General features: G+C 45.4%; 1 non-coding gene and 1 pseudogene across 1 annotated transcript; both read right to left on the bottom strand.

The window, feature by feature from the left end:
• Positions 1-1,454: 1,454 nt before the first annotated feature.
• LOC118659672 lies at positions 1,455-13,003 on the bottom strand (annotated as a pseudogene).
• On the bottom strand, positions 7,668-7,774 carry LOC118661109. The gene has a single exon (XR_004969143.1). It is a non-coding gene; the product is annotated as a U6 spliceosomal RNA (small nuclear RNA).
• Positions 13,004-23,097: the final 10,094 nt, after the last annotated feature.

A 23,097-nucleotide genomic window follows, 5' to 3' on the forward strand; every position in this document is an offset into this window, starting at 1 on the left:
GTGTTGCGTTGTCCCCACTCGATGCAAACATCTGCTTTTAGAATGCACCGCTGGCCCTAACCCTCCCAACTGGACAGGAAGAACTGCCTTGAATCCTAGTTAAAGCTGAAGAGGACTTGGGGTTCCCAGGTTACTTCCCTACAGCTCTGCCTGCGTCGGGAATCGACCAGATCCCTCTGTGACTAGCTGGTTATCTCGTTAATGAGCTGTGTTAGGCTTAGTGCAATGGGAGTTGGCTGAGCTGACAGTGCCGGGATAGTACCTAAGCTTCCGTGCTGGGAAGTCAGCTCAGACGTACAGGGATATCTGGGCTGTAAAAACATAGACATGGTCCATGAAATCACTACCGAGACCCAAGTTACTTTGACAGCTACACGGTAGCCATCCAAGTGAAGCAGCAATTCTCGATAGCCAGCTGCTGCTTTAAGTCATCCGTGCACACGTGACTCGTCGGACAGAGGTCGGCTTGGTCTTATCAGTCATTGTCTGTGTTATTTGCTCAGTTCTGGATTAGCCCAGTGCTGTCTGGTGACCCAGTCCTTGTTCATAGCTCCCAGGCGGTGTGGGGACCGCAAGGGCCTAGTACTGGAGACTGACTGCACAAGCAGCGGTTTTATCGTTCGAGGGAAGTTGGGTCACTTGGAGGGGTGGGAGGTAAAGGACGGGGACGTATCACGGAAGAGCTGGGGTGAGCACGGGCCCAGCTGGGTTTGAAGCGGCCCATCTCCATGCATGAAGCCACTTGTCTGCACCCTCAGTCTGAGAGGCTTCTTTCCCGAGCTCTGAAGGCTTGGGATGAGGCGGGGAAGCCGGGACACCCCACTGGCGGCGTGTGTGGCCCAGGGGGGAGCCCAGCTGCTCACTGCCCTGGCCCCAGTCTCCTGGTGCCTCTGGCCGGCCTCCTCTTGCTGGGGCCATGCTCAGTGGGAAAACTCAGAGGCGCTAAGATGCCCGAGGGCACGGGAGGTGAGCAGAGAGCTGCTGTCCAGGTGGCCCAGTGTGCAGAGCTTCCATAGGTTGACCCCACTGAGATTCAGTGACCTCTGAGCATGGAATTTACCCAGAGAAACCTGCTTAGCCAGGCAGTGCAGGCTGCCTTCCAGGGCCTTCTCCGTGAGCCTGAGCCTGAGGGCAGATCGGGAGCGTGAGGCTCCACCCTGGAGCATCGGCCTCCCCGGTCCCTCATTGTAGGCGATTTAGTTCGACAAGGCTGCTCCTCTGTAGTATCTCCTTCACCAGCCAGGAAAGAGGCGTCCCAGCTACGATGGGGGTACGTGAAGTGTGCCCCTTACATCATGAGCAGCCACAGTCTGCCTCCTCGTGCTGCCCCTGTGGGGCCACACTGCCTCGTTCTCACAACTCAACTTTAGTTCCCCTTTTCCCTGCAAATAGGGGGAGGTCTGTGTGCCTTTCCTGGAAGGATCCGTTCAGCTGTGGAGATTAAGATCCCATGGTCAGAGTGCCAGGATCTCCAGGGTGGGGTCAGGACCCAAATGTTCAACTTCCACAGTCTGCTGCTGTGATGCCCCACGGCCAGCAGGTGGTGCCAGAAGGCACCACAAATTCTCATTCTCCACCAACTGGTGGACAGAGAGGGTGGTGCTGTAGGGCTCAACCACAGTGTCGAACACTTTGGGTGAAAATAACCACATTGTGGGTCATGATGCAGTTGGGATACTCTTCATAGATCATGCTGATGAGCAAGGTGCCCATCCCAGAGCCCATGCCCCTGCCCCTGCCCCTGCCCAGTGAGTGGGCCAGCTGAGCAGATGCTGAGTGGGAAACACATTTGTCCTATTGATGCCACTGTGACATGCATCCCAAGAAGTGGCACCAATTGACCACCCTGAACCATAACCACCTCGTTGCTAATAGCCGTCCTTGAATAGCTTGTGACAACACTCAGGAAATTGATGGAGACTTCTTGAATTCTCAAACTTAGAAAAGTATAGTTACTTGTACAAAAACACTCCCCCCGCGCTCTCCCCAATTTCCAACATTGGCCACTGTGTTGACTCATTCTGAAACCTGCAGGTATGGTCCGCCAACCAGATGTTTCTCTCAGGGCATAAGTTAGGGCATAGTGATCCCTGAAATCCTTGTCCATGCCAGAAGGACAAGGGGAAAAGGGGACCCACAGTGTTTGGGACATCTGGACATGGGAGCTTTCTGCCCTGGGGGCCGGCTAGCCTGCAGAGGTGGATCAGATGTCACCCTCATCTTCTTGAGGAGTTTCACCTGCTCACCCAGGAAGTGGCTCTCCAGGAAGTCACAGAGCTGAGGGTCTATGTGGGGAGAACCAGGGCATGTAGATCCAAGGGTCAGGTTCTTCTCTAGGACTACAGTGGCTTCTATGGCATCTTGGGTTTTACCACACTCCTCTTAGGAGGGCTTCTGCCTGTCCTGGAGGAGGATGTGGCCGCCTGCTGATTTTGCATCTTAAAAGACACCTGGTTCCCTTGTACTTCTCCTCAGCCAACTCGAGGAAGAGCTGGCCAACACCCTCCAGAGCCACATAGTTGAGGCCTAAATAGAAGCCCAGAGACAGGTAGGAGACCCACAGATGCAGGTTGACTAGGCAGTTGACAGCAGCCTCCACCTTGGTGGAATAATTCTGGAGAATTTGGGATCTCATGGTTGTTCCACAATAAGAAGCTAAGGAGAAAAACAATATTGGCTGGACTCAGAGGTTGAGGATAGCTTTGGCGTTTCTGAAGGTGGTGACTGGAAAAGAGGTTGGAGGGTAGTTGGAGACTGGAAGAAGGGCCATCCCTGGATCTGTGCCATCCACACAGTTGAAGCAAGAGCAATAGCCCTACATTTTCTTGCTGATCAAATTCCTATGACAAGATTGTGAATCTTCTTGACTACTGGTTCCTAGATATAAGGAACCCCAAATGTCTCCTGGGAGGAGTATTCACCTGGGATCTTCAGGAGGAGAGCTCCTGGTCCCTACAGGTGCATGAATGGAAAGGACACGTTCTTCATGTGGCTTTGGGGAGTGATGACAAGTGGACCTACTCCTGCATGTGCCCCTTGGTTCCAGGCATTCTTCTGATTAGTGTCACAGTGCCATATACAAGTACTGGAATGAAAAATGCACCCTTAATCCTGGAGGATGGCATCCCATCCTTAGAGCATTGCCTCTGAGAAGGCCAGCCAAAGTCGTATTTGAAGCATCAAATTCACTGAGCCATCAGCTGACTCGAGATGGAGCATCAGATGCCATCAGCACATTCCATGCCATGGCTCATGCTTGCAGCTTCTCTGTGAAATGGATGCCTTAGTTTGATGTGATGAATGAAAAAAATGACCAGTTGCCAAACAGTGCCCCTCCTTCCTCTTTGCCATCTTGCCCTCTGGAAAGTAGCCCTTTTTAAAGAAGGACCCTTCACATCATGTGCACTGTGGCCTGTGCTCTGAGCAGCCAGACCACTTAGGTATGTCACACTGAGGTGGATTGCACTTTCTGGTGCTGGTTTGATATCAACCTTGGGCTCTACCTGTTTTCTTTCCTCCATGTTTCTCTGTGCCTACTCGTGGTCATAGCGGAGGCTTGCTGTACATTAGCTTTCTGATGATTTTTTTCCCCACAGCCTCCATTCTGACTTTATTAACAATTTTTGGTTTTATAGCACTTGGTAGGGTAAGCATTCTTCTGACCAACAGAATATCCATTCCCATGAAACATTCAGGTAAAAAAGACACAAATTATTTTCATAAGCCTGCTTAAACATCCCCACATTCATAATCCCATCAAACCTTTTGTTGGGAGAGCAACCTTGATGTTCTCTCAATCTAATTCTGGCCCAAACCAGGGCTTCACAAATGGGTTTTGGTACCACAGTCTGTGAGGCTCCCATGTCAAGGAGTCCAGAAACTTCTCTAGCTCCTGAACATTTTACCCACTCTGGTGCAAAGGCTTAGGGTCCCCAGGGAGGGGTTGAGTCAAGGGACTGTGGGGGTTTTTTTTGTCAGCCTTCATCTTTGCTCAAAGCAATTGCAGGTTAGATTTCTCATTATAATTTTTGAACAAGGATAGAGCAGACTTGTTTGGGGAATCAGTTGGGGACCCTTTTGACCCACACAACCTAGAGTAGTACTGTATTCAAATCTTTGCTTGAACCCAATCAATGTTCATTTTACTCATATCTCACCATTGAGGGCAACCGTGGTAAGAGGTCTGCGCATGGGCTCCTTCTCTGGGTGGTTCAGTGGCATAAATTCTGGGCAGGTTCATCAGCTGAGATTAGCATAGGGAAAGACTGAGGGAGTCTTTAGTGGCAATAGCTTTGGGGTTCCTAACAGCCAGGAGGCCTGCTTGGGTTGTTGATGGTGAAGTTAGCTAGGGTCTTCAGTCATTTTCTTCCAAAATGGGAGGTTTCAGCTGAGGGGATCCCTGCTGATCACAAGCCATATGGGACTGGGAGACGGGCTGACAGAGGGAAATGTTGCCTATGATTTCCTATGTGGCCATCTTTGATATCTGTGTTCCACTGGATAGCAGTAGCTCCTGCATTGCACTCCAGAGCTCTCTGAGCTATTTTCATCAGCAAGTACTGGTAATCATTGTTTCCTGTAAGTACAAGTGCTGGAACCTCCTAGTCCACCAAACTTGCTGATGTTATACTCAAAAATGTTTCTTTTGTGTAAGAAATAATGATGGTTATTGGGGAACAGGAATTTTTAATGGTATTGACGGTAGCTGGGCTTTCATGGTGCTAAGCTAACTAGGAGAGGCTAGGATCCAAGGAAAACTAGCTGATTCTGCTTCCTCCAAAGGCGCTGATGACTGTCAGGAGATTCAGAGTACAGACACTGTGGGCAGTGATGAAAGGTAGATTTTCTAGCCTAGCTGTTTGTCTCAGTGGATAGAGCATCATCTCATGAACTGAAGGATCCTGGGTTGGATTCCAGTCAAAGGCACGTGCCTGGGTTGCAGGTTTGAACCAGGGCACATGCAGGAGGCAACCAATTGATGTGTCTCTCACGTACATGTTCCTCTATCTGTGTGTCTCTCTCCTTCCCTTTTACTCTCTCCAAAAATCACTGGAAAAATATCCTTGGGTGAGGATTAAAAAAATGTAGTTACATGGTCTTTTAAAACATATCTTTCAGTTATTCTCAGGTGTTCTGGACTAAAGGTTGTGCGGTATTGGCGAGAAGCCCTTGGCTTTTTGGCCATAATGCCTTGTAGAAATAGAATGCTTCTGAGTTCCTGAATGTTGTCTGTGTTCCTACTGGGTTTAGAGGTCTAATATAGCCACATTTGATGTTTTTAAAATAACTGTCAAGGTTGGGACTGTCTTTCCTCAAGTTATTTTCAGGGTGTAGTCCCATATGCTCTTGTTCTGTATTAGTTTTGAAAGAAGTGTGGAGACACAAGGACCAGAGGCAGCTGCTATTGTCTGCAGCCCTTCCTCCTCCTCTTTCGGATAAAAACTAAATTTCCTAACACAAGTGTGCAGTAGAGTTGCAGCACCACTGCTCCTGCACTTTAGGGCTATTATGAAGTAAAATAAGGGTGATTTGTTGGTCTAACAACCAAGACAGCTACTGAATGCCTAACAGGAAGGGCATTAACACAGCATGGGTATGCTGGACAAAGGGATGATTTCATCATGCTACTCAGAACAGCATGCAACCTGCACCCCAGTCCAAGGTTTCAGGTTCCAGGGGCCCAGAAGGAAGCCCTTGTTAGGTGCACCTGGTGAGCAGGGTCACTACAGGGGCACATCACAGGCTCCATGTCATGAAAATGCCAAGAGATAAAACTCCCTACAGCTAAAGTACTTGGTGTCAAGACGAATGGTCCTGGGTTGTCCTAACTCCCTCAGTGTCTCCATGAGCTCAGCCCGGATCAGGGCAACTCTCTCCTGGTCCACAGTCTCTTGGGTCCTGTAACACTCCAGGCGGACGGGGTACAGCTGGAGCTCTAAACTGCGCAGCCAGGCTGTGTGGCACAGCAGCTTCTTTACGGTGGCCACGGAGAGGTGGTTCTCAGAGATGGTGAAGTCCCTGAGCTGGTGACAGCGGCTCAGGACAGGCAGGATGGCCTCGACTTGGGAGTCCACCATCCCACAGTTACCCAGGCGCAGGTCCTGGAGGGTGGGCGTCACTGCTTCCAGCAGAGCTCGGAGGGCTTCGGGACTAAAATCAGTGAGGTTGGCGGCATACACACGCAGGGACTTCAGCTGCCTCAGGTTCGGGCACTGGAACAGGTGTGTCAGGTCTGAATGTGTCAGCTGCCAGCAAAGCCATATGGAGAGTTTGTCCAAGGGGGTCTGCAGGCACCTAAGCATCTGGTCCAGACGGCCTCGGAGGAAGGAGGGAGATTCCAAGTAGAGCTTCTTGAGGTGCTACAGCCTGAGCATCAGAGAGAGGAACTGGGAAAAGTATTGCTGTTCTTCCTGCTCCTCCCTTTCCCACTCCTCTTCCTCTTCCCCCTCCTCCTCTTCCTCATCCTCCTCAGCTAATACCTTGATGTGGCAGAGAGCAAGACTCTGCAGGTTACTCATCTGACCCAGGTAGAGAGCAAATGTCCCCAGGGTGGGCAGGTCCCAGGTGTAGTCCACTTCCACCTCTTGGATCAGTCCAGCTGCACTGCATCCAGGACCATCCTGGCCCTCTCAAAGGGCACATCAAAAAACCTCAGTGACTTGCAGCACAGGTGTGCCAACCCTTTTCTCTGCTGGGCCCATTGGATGATGTACATGAAAAACTTATCCCTGTCCCTTTCATTGAAGTTAAGGTCTAGGAACATCTCCAAGGGAGCCAAGGGGTGCTCCATGTTGGGGCTGGAGCTGTGCACAGCCACTGGTCCTGTCTGAGAGCACTTCTGGGTGCTGTCTCCACACCACAATCTCCAGAGGTTGACATTCATGTTCCTTAAATCCAGCACCCGAAGTTTCCACCTCCTGGGGCGAATCTCTTGGGAAAACAGAATGTCAAGCCCCTAAAACACTGCTTGTAAGTCCATGAACGGAGGCAGCCTCATCAGGCTCCCCAGAGGGAGGACAGTGAGGGGCCAGGCGTGCACCAAAGCCTTCAGGGGCTTCCGCATTCTCCTATGGTAGGCCTGAATGAACAGCGGCGGGAAGAGCTCAGCAGGCAGGTACTCCAGGGCTGAGATGGCTGAGGCCTGGTCCCTCAGCAGGCTCCTTCCTGCCAGCTCCAGGAGTGTGGGTGGGGTCCGGATGCTCATGGTCAAGGTGCTCAGAAAGGCATTCTGCAGAAATGTCTGCTGTGACTGGGTTGGCTGGGGCTCGGATCTCAGACCTGCTGGAGAACCACAGCACTGGCTGCAGAGCTGGAGGACTCTTAAGATAGCTTTGTTAGCCTGGAATTCCTGGCCAGCAACGCAAAAACAACAATCTGTGAACCAGACAACTTGCTTAAAATTCCAATTTTTGCGAGATCAGACAAGATGGGGCGTGTTCAGGGTGGTATGGCCATAGATAAAATTCCAATTTTTTTTTTCTTAAAATAGAAGTTTAATGAAAAATTAAATAAGTCTACTGTAATGATCTGAATACAAACAACAGCAATGACTAGAAATTACCCAAACAATAGGAACCAGATACTTTTGTAGGGGAAGAAGAATCCGAATATATGTGGAATATTAAAAATAAGGAATTAATTTAATTTGAAACCTTTCATTTTTTTTTTAAAATATGGAACGCTTCACGAATTTTCGTGTCATCCTTGTGCAGGGGCCATGCTAATCTTCTCTGTATCGTTCCAATTTTAGTATATGTGCTGCCGAAGCGAGCACTGAAACCTTTCATTTTAAGACATGTGGGCCCAATTTGTAATTGTCTAGTTTCACAAAAGAAATATACTGCCCAGTTTCTGGCCTAACTTTGGCTTTGAGCATCTGAGAAAACAAAGGAAGAAACTCCTTTCTGCCAATCCTTCCTTTATCCTCTGCTAAACGTCTCCTCTGTATGAATACATCTGACAACATCCATCATTAGAATCTATGATTAATTCCACACAGAGGTGATGAATATATTCTGGTTGTAATTCTCAGGGAAAATGTCCCCAAGAATACAATGTATTAAAAGCTATACAAATATATAGATGGACAGACAAAAAAACGAAGGCAGACTGTGTAAGTAGTTCAGAGTCTGTGCAGGACTAGAAACAAGACAGACAGACACCTGGGTCAGAGGTGTGGGGCTCGTGTCCCCTGCGAGGCTCGGGTTCACTGGATGAGACTTTCCCCGAAGTTCAAGTGGAGAAGCGTCATTCTTCTCTGTTAACCGAACATGCCCACGTAGAGCTGCTCCTCTTTCTGATGGTAGCTACTGAGTTCCGACTGTGTCAGCTGGAGGTACCGCTGGACATGGGCATCTTTTGGCTGCTTGTTGACAGCAGCCAGGAGGTAGTGCCGAGCTTGGTCATAGTCCTGCAGGTGGAAAAAGGCTACTCCGGCCCGATACAAGGCCTTGGCATTATCAGGCTTATCAAATCTCCCTGTAGGAAGACATGACCATGAGTTCTTCCATGCTGCAGAGTGATAATCTCTGCAAAAATAAAAAAAAAATAAAAAAAAATAAATCAAATCATGTGGACACATTGTAAATAGAAGTCCTTATGAAAAAGTTGCTCTTGCAAGATCTACCTTATGAGATCAAAGCAACAGGAGCAATGTTGGTTGTCACATCTAATAAAGCCCAGAGATGAGCAATACATGTGCAGAACAAAGAAATCCCCAACGACGGACATTTGGACATTTCTTGAAATTCTAATGTATAGGGTCAAATATAAGACTCATCTTACCCTGGCTGGTGTGGCTCAATGGTCAGTGTTGGCTCAGGCACTTAGGGTAATGGGTTTGATTTCAGTCAAGGGACATACCTGGGTTGCAGGTTCCATCTCCTGCACTTGCATCTGTCTTGGTATTTGGTGTCCCTCTTTCTTATTCTCTCTCTCCCTTTCCCAAATTTTACCATAAGGTATTCCTAGTCTGAAAATGAGGCCTTGATCACTGCATCCTGTAGGACTAAATGCTTTTCTCAAGTATCTAGAAAGGTTTTATCTTGAAGTAGACTTGGGATAGATCTTTTAACTTTTGTGACCAAGTTATCTGATGCTTTCCATGTTGACGCCACCGCAGACCAAATAAGAGTTGTTCCTGGTGACAATTCACTTTTCTATCCCCAGACACCGCAATCATGAGAGGGAAAGAATTTAAAGTATTCACAAGAAGGTGTTAACACATTTCGTACCGCATAGAAATCTCTAAGACATACGCCAGGGACCGCACGTTTTTGGGCAAACTGCCCGTTATTGAAATCATCATAACTACAGATCATAATGCACTTTAGGTGTTGTTTTCCAATACTTATAACATTTTTATTTACAAAAACAAACAATTAAACAATTAAAGTTCCTAGTACTTTTTAAATGTATGGTACTGCATAAAACATTTTCCTCTATGAAGAGGGACCAAACAAAATTTATATAAGTATCTAGTTTCGCTTCTTTTTCCATCGGCGGCACAAACTCTGCAGGCTCTCGTAGGAAATGTTTTCTTTCTGCTCGCTGGAATACACGTAGGTTCATGCTGCTTCATATCACCTGACAACCTTTTGGTTTGATCTTTACGAGGTGCTCTCCTTGCACCGCCAGGGGAAGGACTGGACAGATTTGTCTCTGGTTCCGGAGAGCCTTCATTATTGTCATCCATTATCTAGTCTCTCGCCACCAATAGCAGAAACTGTTTATGCTTCATTTTTGCTCGTGGACTGAGGACGTTGTGCACTCTAAATAAATTGAAAAGTCCACAGTTTATAAGGTACAGCACTACTTTTTTTGTCCATTTCATCATTTTCCTTAGAATGGAACAACACGAATGGAAGTATATCAGTTTCGTTGGTTTCCTTCCTTTTTCTGAGTGAGGGCATTTTCTAAAAGCGCCAGGAACTTGAAGACGAAGACTATTTAAATGACCAAAATACAATGTAACTGCAATGCTTTATGGGTTCGTGCAATTATATAGTTTTTCATAGACTGACCTGCACGGTTTCCACCAATGAGATCGCTTCATTCGATGTGGACAAGACAGTGTGTTGACATCTAAGGTCCATAACAGATGGCGTGTGAAAAACGAGAAAACTCGTGAGGGGTATGAAAGTTGTAGATAAAGACAGTGATGGAATAAGGTTAGTTATCTTCCTATGAGACCAAAGTTTACTGCCACTCATAGCAAGCTTCACCTCTGTCTCGAAAGACTCTATGATAGATTTCATTGACACTTTTTGGCTTATGCCAATGACAGTACTTGATTTTTGAAATGAAACTTATCCAGCATTGAGAGCCCATATGCTACGTTGCTTTTTGTGAACAGGTATCTCATCAACCATGGGTACTTGGGCTCCATCGTAAACAGGCCGTTTGCAAGTGTTTCATCTTACGAAGTTATGTCCATTTGCATAAGCTTCAAAAACCTGAAAGATCCAGTTATCTCAAAGAATGATTCTTCTATCCACGTTTTGAGCACAATTTCAGGCCTGTGAGGCAGAACAATATTGGGGCACGTTGGATCAGCACATAGTGCAGGTGCACTCGTATACAAAGGTGCTGTGAACTTTGTGACCGGATGTATTTTCTGGGGTGAAATACCGGTGGATATTGAGTTTTATTTTTCAGAATTTTATTATGAGCTGGGAAATGGGATAAAAAGTACATAAAATGGAATTTAATAAAACATTTCAAAATAAAACTGCAGACCTCACGGGGGCTTCTCAGCCAGACGGAGGGAGGGAGGTGTCACCAGCCTGCAGCTCCACTGGCCTCCATGCAATGTCTTAAAGATCATTCTGATGGGCTCGCCTGGAATCGGGGGACTTGGGGTGGGAGCTGCAGGGTCTTGGCGAGAGGGCCCACGTGCGGAGTGTGGAGGTCTGCTGTATGTGTGGTCACTCAGGTTGACAGGACGGGAGTGAGTCTGTGTTTCTTTCTGGCCTTCTGGTCGAGCTGGATGGAGGTCGGGCCTCTCTCTTGCCTGGGTGCCCTGGTGCTGAGATTGGAGTCCTGGCACAAAGTCTGTGCAGCAGGATGTGGCATGCTGGGTGAGTTCCCATTGGGGAAGCTGGCTTGTGCCTGAGGCATGAGAGTGTGGCTCAGGCCATGGGTGCTGGAGACAGAATGGGGCTTGTTGTGCATCTGCTGGACACTCTGGGTAGCATCCTGGACAAAGCGTGCGCGTGCTGGCTGAGAGGTGTCAGTGAGAGGAACTCCCTGCTCTCTATATAGGCCAGAAGGTGAGCAGGCGCTCCCCTCAGCTTTTCTGAAGGGAGTCGCTTGGGATGTCTCCTCGGTTTTCCTGCCACGTGACCCAGGGCCGAGACTGAGGTCTTGCACATGCTTCCTCTTGGACATGGGGATGGTCATCAGCCGGGTGAAACCCCTGCTAAGCTCATCCTCTAATAGGGGAGACTTTGGTGCCTCCCGGTCCCTCTGTGGCTCCATCCCTTTCTTGACCTACAAGGTTGTGCAGGGCCCCTATTCTGGGTGATGATCGACCATTCACCACACCACCTAAGACCTTCACGTCTTTCTGTCTCGGCTGCAGTCTTGAATGTCCTCCTACCGCTCTGTGCAGCACGGTTGTGAGCTGGATTATCTGAGCTGGACGCTCTGAACCTCCTAACCTGCCTGAGAAGGGTCAGAATGGGATATTGAGTTTTTAAGTAATGTCAACTGAAAGGTCAGTGGGTCTGCTAACCCTTGAAACATAACAGACGATAATGTTGCAGGTGACAGAAGGCCCCCTAATCTTGGACCAACCATGGCAAGAGCTGCTACTGTTTGAGGGTCATGACTTATTTCTCAAGGAAACAAAATGAATACTTCTATCACATAAACAATGATTCCAGCAATAACAGAGGCCCACGGGGTATAATCAGCTTGAGTTGCAGAGAGGCAACATGAGCTTAAACGTGCTAGCCTTGAATATATATTTGGATACACTTCTCCAGGGCTATCTGTTAGTCTTGAAAAGATCTTTAAGAGGTAAATGTGGCGGTAGTTCTGGCAGTTGTTATTCTGATGGTAGATGAGCTTCATCAGGATGAACCGCAGCCTGTCCTCCTGGAAAATGTGCTCCAGCGTCTGCCCCAGTTCTTCTCGCAGCCAGGCTCGGAATTCCTCTTGGCTCCCACCAAGTATCCTGTGGTGGTGCCTCAGGTTGCACTTGGTGGAGAACCCGTCCTTCCGAATCTGCTTGTGGCAGCTGTGGGGCCCTTAGCGGCCATACGTGTACTCCACTGTGGCCGATTTCCTCTGTCAGGCGAATTCTAAACGTGGGCTTGAACTGCATTGAGTTATCCACATGGGGGTCATGGAGAGCCAGGTAGGTCCAACCAGTAACGCATAGCCATCCACCACTACATACAGCAGTCCTCCACAGGGCCACTCTCATAGGAAGGTAACTAACCTTATTCCATCACTGTCTTTTGGGATTCACCTTGCTTGGGACTCTCTGTACTTGTGTAAGTTTTTTCCTCCCCATATCTGGGAAGTTTTCTGTCATTATTTCGTTAACAACTGGGAGAACTAAAGATTGTGAGAAATGACAAGTCATGATTCCAGCTTTTACCATAAGGTATCCCTGGTCTGAAAATGAGGCCTTGGTCACTGCATCCTGTAGGACTAAATGCTTTTCTCAAGTATCTAGAAAGGTTTTATCTTGAAGTAGACTTGGGATAGATCTTTTAACTTTTGTGACCAAGTTATCTGATGCTTTCCATGTTGACGCCACCGCAGACCAAATAAGACTTGTTCCTGGTGACAATTCACTTTTCTATCCCCAGACACCGAAATCATGAGAGGGAAAGAATTTAAAGTATTCACAAGAAGGTGTTAATAAAGACAGTGATGGAATAAGGTTAGTTACCTTCCTGTGAGACCAAAGTTTGCTGCCACTCATAGCAAGCTTCACCTCTGTCTCGAGAAGAGGTGATTTCAACACTTGGTCTGTACGGTAGGTTGTCATTTTGGTCTGATAGCACTGGCTAGAGGTCCAGGGCCTACGACTTCAGGATGGTAGGATTCAATCTCAAATTGAGCTGACTTGCTAATGTAAGCCGTATATACTGATTAGAATGTCGTAAAGTTATGTGAAGAATCAACGAAAAGTACCCAGAGACTAGCGATTGTGAAGGCTCAACCTTGGGGAAAACTCTTGGTGACATCTTTCCCTAAGCTTATTATTTATTTCTGGAGGTTTCCATTTAGTATTTTGGACCATGGTTCTGCCTTAATTATCTCTAAGGCAGGGCATATCTCAGTGATAGACACTGAGGATATTATGGGGAAAATGAGTGCATGCTGGGGACAGTGCCCATATGCCGGAGTCCAACCCCAGCAGGTCCAGGGGTCCCCAAAGGTGTGGATGGAGTCGGCGAAGAAGGAAGGACACGGAGACAGTGTTCAGTTGATCAGCAGCCTAGCCAGGATCTCCAGCCAAGTTCTGGTCTGGATCTCCAGCGAAGTTCTGCTGTTTATTGTCTTGTTACATCCGTATTTATCCCAGTTGATTTTAATCCTGTCAATTTCTATTACAAAGGTTAGGGTGTTTCTTATCTCCATTCCAGGGAGTAAAGATTATGTAGCTTAAGCATGATTGTTTGTAGTGATTAACTACCCGCCTGGCACTTAGTTAAGGAGTTTCATCCCCTCCCTGACTTCAGGGAAAAATTCTTACCTGGGGAAACAACCTTTCTAGGAGAGGCATCCCCTCCCTGACTTCAGGGAAAAATTCCTACCTGGGGAAACAACCTTTCTAGGAGAGGCATCCCCTCCCTGACTTCAGGGAAAAATTCCTACCTGGGGAAACAACCTTTCTTGGAGAGGTGACCTTGGTTAAAACACACAGCGTTAAGGGCAAACATATTAAGAACAGTATGCTATATACGCCAGGTCCCTTGAAACATATGCTGTGCAGATGTTTCTTTCCTGCAGTGACTGTGTCAAGCAGCAAGGATGGACCGGCTTCTGCCAAATTCCCCCTTTTTTATTTTTTAAATGATAGCGCATGCAAATCAGTGGCCACCTCTTAGATTAGTCCATTTAAGTCTCGGAAGAAGAGTGGCAAGCAATGATAGTGAGCATAGCTATAAACATAGTGGATGGAGCACAGAAGGAGCCCCATTCCTGTAGAAGGTTGCCAGCCTCTTCAGTCAAGGGATTTCAGCTGTCCTCAAGTTGTTGGTTTGGTTGTCTTTGTTGGTCTGGCTAGCGGGCGGCGTCACTGGCGACAGGCTTCCCGAAGCGTCAGCAAGTTGAAGGGCTGCATCAAAGGGTCCATCAGGGCCGTGGTTGATGGTGGTGTCGATGTCCGAGGAGGAGTAAGCTGTGCCCTCTGGATCCAGCTGATATGGAAAATGGAGGGTAGTAGAAAAAGAAGAGAAAGCAAAAGAACTACAAGGCATGGAAGTGTTTAGAAAAAAGAGGGAGAAGAAAGGGAAGAATGCAGCATCCTGACACAGCCCTTTCCTTCAGCTTCCCCTTTCCCTGTGGTCCCAGGTAGAAATGGGAAACAAGTCCTGTTGCAGTGAGAGGGCAGCTGCTGTCAGCCAGTCTCTGTCTTTACCTGGGTCCCGATCTGAGCTGGGCATGGGAAGCGGGAAACAGCCATGGGGACAGGAGACCTTCCTCAGAAGGGGCGAGTGTTCAAGCCCCTGCACCATTGGGGAGGGGGGTCTGTGCCCCACCTTTGTTGCACCCCAAGTTTTCTCCTACTGGCCCCCGACTGTGCCTGTCTTAGGTTGCCCCACCCTGTGGAGTCTTACCCGTCGTTGACTACCAGCCATCTCTGGGCCAAGTAGGGTGATGTGAGGTTCAGTTTTGTCTCCTTGATAGCCTATGTCCCTCTGGCCTCCATGCCCAGCAACTGCCTTTGGCTTCCCTCGCCTGCTGGCGGGGCTCTGGCATTGATCATAGGGAACTCAGATTTCTTCTCTAGAGAGGGCCCAGCTTACGCCATTGGGCCAGAGACAGATCTATGGTACCAGCCACCATGAGGCTTCAACCTCAGCATGAACAGAGAGCTCGGGCAACAGCTATGGGCAATTGGATTTAAAGAAGAGGGTCCCTCTTGGCACAAGGGTAAGAGGCACCAATACAGGACAAAGGAGAGTCCTGGAACAGGGCTTTCTCAGCCCAGGATGTCAGGCTCTTGGCACAAGACAACTCCATGTATGGGGCATATACCAAACACCCCTAGTCACGGCATAAAAGGGAGGTGCCCTTCCTGGAACAGTAGGGTAGGGAGATTCTAGAAAAGGCTGTGTTCAGGAAAGAAGGAGAAAGGCCAAAGAACCAGCAAACAAGTAGTTAGATTTTAAAAAAAGGAAAAAGGAAAGGAGATGTGGGGCAAAGCTGGGACATGTGGAAAGACAAAACAGAGGCACATGTGATCCTCCCAATGGACTGATTGTTCCAGCTCAGGGCTGCACATCTGCTGCAGACGGGCACTGGTCAAGTGTGCTATGATGAGGCAGAGATGGCGGGCGGTGAGACATAAGGTCGGACTAGACGGTCTGGAATCCACACAGGTGAGTCTGCGTCCTGTGGAAATATGCAAGCATATCCTCTCCCCTGGGTTAAAAGTACATCAGGTCCCTTCCAGGCTCCTGTAAGCAAGTCTCTCCATTTGACGAGGGCTTTAGGTTTAGTTAGATCAGGGTTCCAATGCCTGTACATCGGGGAATTTCCCTCAGAATCTACATTTAGTATATTAATTACAAATTGAGCATGTTGTAGAACATGATGAGGAGAGGAATATTTAAACTCATTTTCTTGTAATTTTTTTTTTTTTTTTTTTTTGACATGACAATTACCTTTATTGCTATTGTGACTTTAGGCTAGTCACTTAATCTTTCTTTTTTTTTTTTTTTTTTTTTTTGACATGACAATTACCTTTATTGCTATTGTGACTTTAGGCTAGTCACTTAATCTTTCTTTTTTTTTTTTTTTTTTTTTTTTTTTTTTGATAAAATATCTTTTTTTTTTATTATTATTAGTTAAGGTGTTACAAATGTGTCCTCATCCCCTCCATTAACCCCCAACCTCCCCCCGGCCCCGCACACTCATGCTCCCATCCCCCCTGTTGTCCATGTCCATTGGTATGGCTTATATACATGTATACAAGTCCTTCGGTTGATCTCTTCCCCTTACCCCCGCCCTCCCCTACTTTCCTTCTGGGGATTGATAGCCTGATTGCTGTTTCTCAGTCTTTGAGTCTGTCCCTTTTCATCAGTCTATGTTGTTCTCTATAATCCACAAATGAGTGAGATCATGTAGTATTTATCTTTCTCTGACTGGCTTATTTCACTTAGCATAATGCTCTCCAGTTCCATCCATGCTGTTGCAAAAGGCAAGAGTTCCTTTTTTTTTACCGCAGCATAGTATTCCATTGTGTATATGTACCACAGTTTTCTAATCCACTCATCTGCTGATGGGCACTTAGGCTGTTTCCAAATCTTAGCTATGGTGAATTGTGCTGCTATGAACATAGGGGTGCATATATCCTTTCTGATTGGCGTTTCTGGTTTCTTGGGATATATTCCTAGTAGTGGGATCACTGGGTCAAAAGGGAGTTCCATTTTTAGTCTTCTGAGGTAGCTCCATACTGTTCTCCACAGTGGCTGCACCAGTCTGCATTCCCACCAGCAGTGCAGAAGGGTTCCTTTTTCTCCACATCCTCTCCAACACTTGTTGTTTGTTGATTTGTTGATGATAGCCATTCTGACAGGTGTGAGATGATAACGCATTGTCGTTTTGATTTGCATCTCTCGTATAATTAGTGACTTTGAGCAGGTTTTCATATGTCTTTCGGCCTTCTGTATGTCCTCTTTCGAAAAGTGTCTATCTAGGTCTGTTGCCCATTTTTTTATTGGATTGTTTATCTTCCTTTTGTTAAGTTTCATGAGATCCCTGTAAATGTTGGAAATTAAACCCTTATCGGTGGTATCATTGGCAAATATGTTCTCCCATGTAGTGGGTCTTCTTGTTGTTTTGTTGATGGTTTCCTTTGCTGTGCAAAAGCTTTTTATTTTGATGTAGTCCCATTTGTTTATTTTCTCTTTAGTTTCCATTGCCCTAGGAGCATTATCAGAGAAGAAATTTCTTCGGCATATGTTTGCGATTTCGCTGCCTGTGGATTCCTCTAGTATTTTTATGGTTTCCCGTCTTACGTTTAAGTCTTTTATCCATTTTGAGTTTATTTTTGTGTATGGTGTGAGTTGGTGATCTAGTTTCATCCTTTTGCATGTATCTGTCCAATTTTCCCAACACCATTTATTGAAAAGACTGTCTTGACTCCATTGTATGTTCTTGCCTCCTTTGTCGAATATTAATTGGGCATAGTGGTTTGGGTTGATTTCTGGGGTCTCTATTCTATTCCATTGATCTATATGTCTGTTCTTGTGCCAGTACCAAGCTGTTTTAAGAACAGTGGCTTTGTAATACAGTTTGATATCTGGTATTGAGATCCCACCTACTTTGTTCTTTCTGAGGATTGTTGCAGCTATTCGGGGTCTTTTTTTATTCCAGATGAATTTTTGGAACGTTCGTTCTAGATCTGTGAAATATGCTGTTGGTAATTTAATGGGGATTGCATTGAATCTATAAATTGCTTTGGGTAGTATGGACATTTTGATGATGTTGATTCTACCAATCCATGAACACGGTATATTCTTCCATCTGTTTATGTCTTCCTCTATCTCTTTTTTCAGTGTCCTGTAGTTTTCAGCATATAAGTCTTTTACCTTCTTAGTTAAGTTTATTCCTAGGTATTTCAATTTTTTTGGTGCAATGGTAAATGGGATTGCTTCTGTAGTTTCACTTTCTGTAAGTTCACTATTGGTGTAAAGAAATGCCATGGATTTCTTAGCATTAATTTTGTATCCTGCTACATTGCCGAATTCATTTATTAAGTCTAATAATTTTTTGATGGAGTCTTTAGGGTTCTGTATGTACAGTATCATGTCATCTGCAAATAAGGACAGTTTTACTTCTTCTTTTCCAATCTGGATGCCTTTTATTTCTTCTTCGTGTCTGATCGCAATGGCTAGTACTTCCAGTACTATGTTGAACAGGAGTGGTGAGAGGGGGCATCCCTGTCTTGTTCCTGTTTTTAGGGGGAATGGTTTTAGCTTTTGCCCATTGATTATGATGTTGGCTGTGGGTTTGTCATATATGGCTTTTATTATGTTGAGGTATGTTCCCTCAATTCCTATCTTGCTGAGAGTTTTTATCAAGAAAGGGTGTTGGATTTTGTCAAATGCTTTTTCCGCATCAATTGATATGACTATGTGGTTTTTCTCTCTCAATTTGTTTATGTGATGTATCACATTTATTGATTTGCGGATATTGTACCATCCTTGCATCCCTGGGATAAATCCTACTTGGTCATGGTGTATGATCTTTTTGATGTACTGCTGGATCCGATTTGCTAGGATTTTGTTGAGGATTTTGGCATCTATGTTCATGAGGGATATTGGCCTGTAATTCTCTTTCATTGTATTGTCTTTATCTGGTTTTGGGATTAGGGTGATGTTGGCTTCATAGAATGAGCTGGGAAGTGCTCCTTCCTCTTGGATCTTTTGACATAGTCTGAGGAGGATAGGTTTTAGGTCTTCCTTGAATGTTTGGTAAAACTCCCCTGTGAAGCCATCTGGCCCCGGGCTTTTGTTTGCTGGAAGCTTTTTGATTACTGCTTCGATTTCCTCCATAGTTATTGGCCTATTGAGATTTTTAGATTCTTCCTGGTTAAGTTTTGGAAGTTTGTATTTATCTAGGAATATGTCCATTTCCTCCAGGTTGTCTAGTGTGTTGGAGTAGAGTTGTTCATAGTATTTTCTAACAATCCTTTGTATTTCTATGGGGTCTGTTGTTATTTCTCCTCTTTCATTTCTGATTTTGTTTATTTGGGTCCTCTCTCTTTGTTTCTTGGTGAGCCTGGCTAGAGGTGTATCAATCTTGTTTATCCTTTCAAAGAACCAGCTCTTGGTTTTGTTGATCTTTTGTATTGTTTTTTTGGTCTCTATGTCGTTTATCTCCGCTCTGATCTTTGTTATTTCCTTCCTTCTGCTTACAGTGGGCTTTTTTTGTTGCTCTCTTTCTAATTCTTCGAGTTGTAGAGTTAGGTCATTTATTCTCATTGTTTCTTGTTTCTTGCAGTAGGCTTGTAGAGCTATGAACTTCCCTCTCAGGACTGCTTTTGCTGTGTCCCATAGGTTTTGGATTGTTGTGTTTTCATTGTCATTTGTTGCCATGATGTTTTTTATTTCTTCTTTGATCTCACTGGTGACCCAGTCGTTGTTTAATAGCATGCTATTTAGTCTCCATGTGTTTGATTTTTTTGGATTGTTTTTGTTGTAGTTGATTTCCAGTTTTATGCCTTTGTGATCTGAGAAGATACTTGATATGATTTCAATTTTCTTGAATTTGAAGAGACTTTGTCTGTGACCCAATATATGGTCTATCTTTGAAGATGACAAATGTGCACCCGAGGAGAATGTATATTCTGTGACTTTGGGGTGAAATGTTCTGAAGATGTCAATTAATTCCATCTGATCTAGTGAGTCATTTAGGATTGATGTTTCTTTGCTGAGTTTCTGTTTAGAGGATTTGTCCAGTGGAGATAAAGGGGTGTTAAGATCCCCTACTATGATTGTATTGCTGTCAATCTCTCCCTTGATCTTCTCCAGAAGATTTCTTACGTATTTGGGTGCTCCTATATTGGGTGCATATATATTTACCAGAGTTATTTCTTCTTGTTGGACTGCTCCCTTTAGTATTATGAAGTGGCCTTCTTCATCTCTTTTTATGTCCTTCACTTTGAGATCTAATTTGTCAGATATAAGTATTGCTACCCCGGCTTTTTTTTCACTTCCATTGGCCTGAAAAACCTTTTTCCATCCCTTCACCATCAGTCTGTGTGCGTCTTTTTTTGTGAGGTGGGTTTCCTGTAGACAGCAGATATATGGGTCATGTTTTCTTATCCACTCATTTACCCTATGCCTTTTGACTGGGGAATTTAATCCATTTACATTTAAAGTTATTATTGATAGAAACTTGTTAGTCGCCATTTTTGTTCTTTACCGCTGCGTTCCTTCTTTGTTTTCTGTTTTTTCTATTTACAGCAGACCCTGTAGCATTTCTTGCATTGCTGGTTTGGTTGTAATAAACTCCCGTAGACCGTTTTTGTCTGTGAAGCTCCTGATTTGACCCTCAATTTTGATTGATAGCCTCGCTGGGTATAGTATTCTTGGATTCAGACCCTTCCTTTGCATGACTTTGTATATTTCATTCCATTCCCTTCTTGCCTGATGTGTTTCTGTTGAGAAATCGGTCGCTAGTCTGATGGGGGATCCTTTGTAGGTAACTTTCTGTCTCTCTCTGGCTGCTTTTAAGATTCTTGCTTTGTCGTTGGTGTTTGCCAATTTAATTATTATGTGCCTTGGTGTCGGTCTTTTCGGGTTCATTTTGTTTGGGACTCTGTGAGCTTCTTGGATTTGTGAGTTTTTTCCTCCCTATATCAGGGAAATTTTCTGTTACTATTTTTTCAAACAGGTTTTCTATTCCTTGCTCAGTTTCCTCTCCTTCTGGCACCCCTATTATTCGGATGTTGTTTCGTTTAGCATTGTCCCAGAGTTCTCTTAGGCTCTCCTCCTGCTTTTTAATTTTTTTTTCTAGAAGCTGTTCTGTTTGGGTATTTTTTTCTACCTTGTCTTCTAGCTCGCTGATGCGGTCCTCTGCTTCTTCTAGTCTACTGTTGATGCTTTCTATTGAGTTCTTTATGGCAGTGATGTCGTTTTTCATTTCTTCTTGGTTTCTCTTCATTTCCTCTTGGTTCTTCTTCATTTCCTCTTGGTTCCTACACATATTGTTGAATTGGTCTTCCATTTTTTTCATCCACCTTATGACCATTACTCTGAATTCTTTCTCTGACAGGTTGCTTGCCTCCATTGCCTCCATTTCATTTGCTTCCTTTTCTGATGATGCCTGTTTTTCTCTCATATTTGGGTTGGTTCTTTGTTTCACCATGATTTCTCTTCTCAAGGTGTTTGGTTATGTAGTTCTCTCTCTGCTGCGCTGATTCAAAGGCACAAAATACAACACAACAAGGCACAACGTACAAGGCAACAAACTAAATGCATTCACGATATTAATAACCCCAAATAAAGGTGACCCCCGAGCGAAGAGAATTAGGGGATATAGAAGAAAAAAGAGAAAAAGATTAAAGAGAAAAATAAAAAACAACAAGGAGTGCCGAAATGAGATTGGGAAAAGGGAGAGAAGAAAAAAAACAAAAATACAAAAAAAAAAAAAAAAAAGTAAGAGAATGAAATAGAGGTGGGGAAGAGGCTATTTGTATGGGGAGAGCGAGGGATTGGAAATTAGATATATAAGTAGGGTGAAATTTAGACAGTGGTTAGAAAGAAGGAATAGGTAAAATCCAAAGCAGGAATAGGGTAAGAAAAACAGGACAACAAAAGGGGAAAAGTGAGGAAGAGGGTTTTGGCTTAAGGGTAAATGTGAGCTAGAGAGAAATGATGCTAAAGGAACGATGAAAATAGTGTGTATAACACTAATCCCAAAATAAAATAAAGAAAAATTAAAAAAAAATAATAAAAAATAAAATGACACTTGAGAAAATGGTAAAAGGATAGCAATAATACTGGTTAAAAAAATGTAGTAATTAAAAAGGTAAAATCAAGTGATGAAAAAAATAAAAAATAAAATAAAATAAAATAAAATAGGTTCTTAATGAAATGGTGAAAAAAGAATTAAAAAAAATATATATATATATAAAAATATTCGGAAGTGAAGGTGCTTCAGATCTTCCACTCTTCTTTTTGGCACGCCTCAGTCCTGCCAGGCATTCAGGGGAGTGTTGAACTTCCCTGCGATACACTGTCCCTCCGTGCAGTAAACCACAGACCTGATTTTAAGGCAGCTTGTATTTGTTTACCAGACTGCCTTTATTTGTGATTGCAGAAGAGACAGTTTGTGGCTCTGCCTCTGGGTGGCAGTGTGTCTGGATTGACCTCCGAGGCTATAAGTCCTCTCTATCAGTAGGGTTTTTTTTTTTTTCCTCTATGGTATTGGGAACTGATTCAGGAAAGACCACTGCCCAGAGCTGGTTCCTTGCCACTGCCTGCTGTTTCCCAGGCTCCCCAAAAAGAACTTTCCCCTACAGGCTCTGTGAATGACCCCAACTGGGGAATCCCATGCACTGGGTTTAATAATCAAATGCACGGATCTAAGGGGAACTGTAACTAGAGCCTGATAGTTGTGTGAATTCGCAAGTCTCCACCTTCCAGGTCTGCGCACAGTCTCCGCGCGCAGTCTCCGCGCGCTCACTCGCCCCTGGCACCAAGCAGCCAGCAGATTGGCAAAGTCCAAGGCTGCTCCCTTACATCCAGTCCAGCTATGGGCTCATTTTTCGCGTTCCCTTCTGCCAGCAGCCCTGTGGGGCCCCTTCCCCACTCGCGGGTCACGCTGGTCCCAACGGCTGCGGACTCTGTGGGGCGCAGATTCCGCCCCGCGCGCGAGCTCGGTCCTCCCTCCAACCCGAACTTCAAACCGCACCTTTAGGGGATGTCCAACCTTTCCATGAGAAGAAGCAGTGCTTGTCTGAGTTCAGGCAGTGACGCTGCTTGAAATCCCTTGTTTCCAGGTTAGTAGCTGGTCTCTGGATGCCGGCAACAAGCACCCAAGATGGCGCAGTCTCCGCTGCTTAGCTGGCGCACCACGAGAGGCTTCAGCCACAGTCTCCAACCGTCCTTTTTTTTCCTGGGGGTTCTCGATCTTTCCTAGCTGCAGACAGTCTCTCAGCTGAAAATCCTCTGCCTATTCGGGCTGCATGTTACCCGTTTCAGCTGCTCACCCTTATCTGCTCCAGGACAAGGCACAGGACACGTCCGTTTATACCGCCGCCATTTTTCCCCCTCCGTAATTTTTTAATTTGTGTTTTTAAAGTTTGGTGAGCCCTTTCTACTATTGCTTGGCCTTGAGGATTGTAGGGTATTCCTGTAGTATGTGCGATGCCGAATGTAGAGCATAAGTTTTTAAAAG

This window comes from Myotis myotis, unplaced genomic scaffold (genome assembly GCF_014108235.1).
Source record: "Myotis myotis isolate mMyoMyo1 unplaced genomic scaffold, mMyoMyo1.p scaffold_m19_p_1, whole genome shotgun sequence".
Lineage (NCBI taxonomy): Eukaryota > Metazoa > Chordata > Mammalia > Chiroptera > Vespertilionidae > Myotis > Myotis myotis.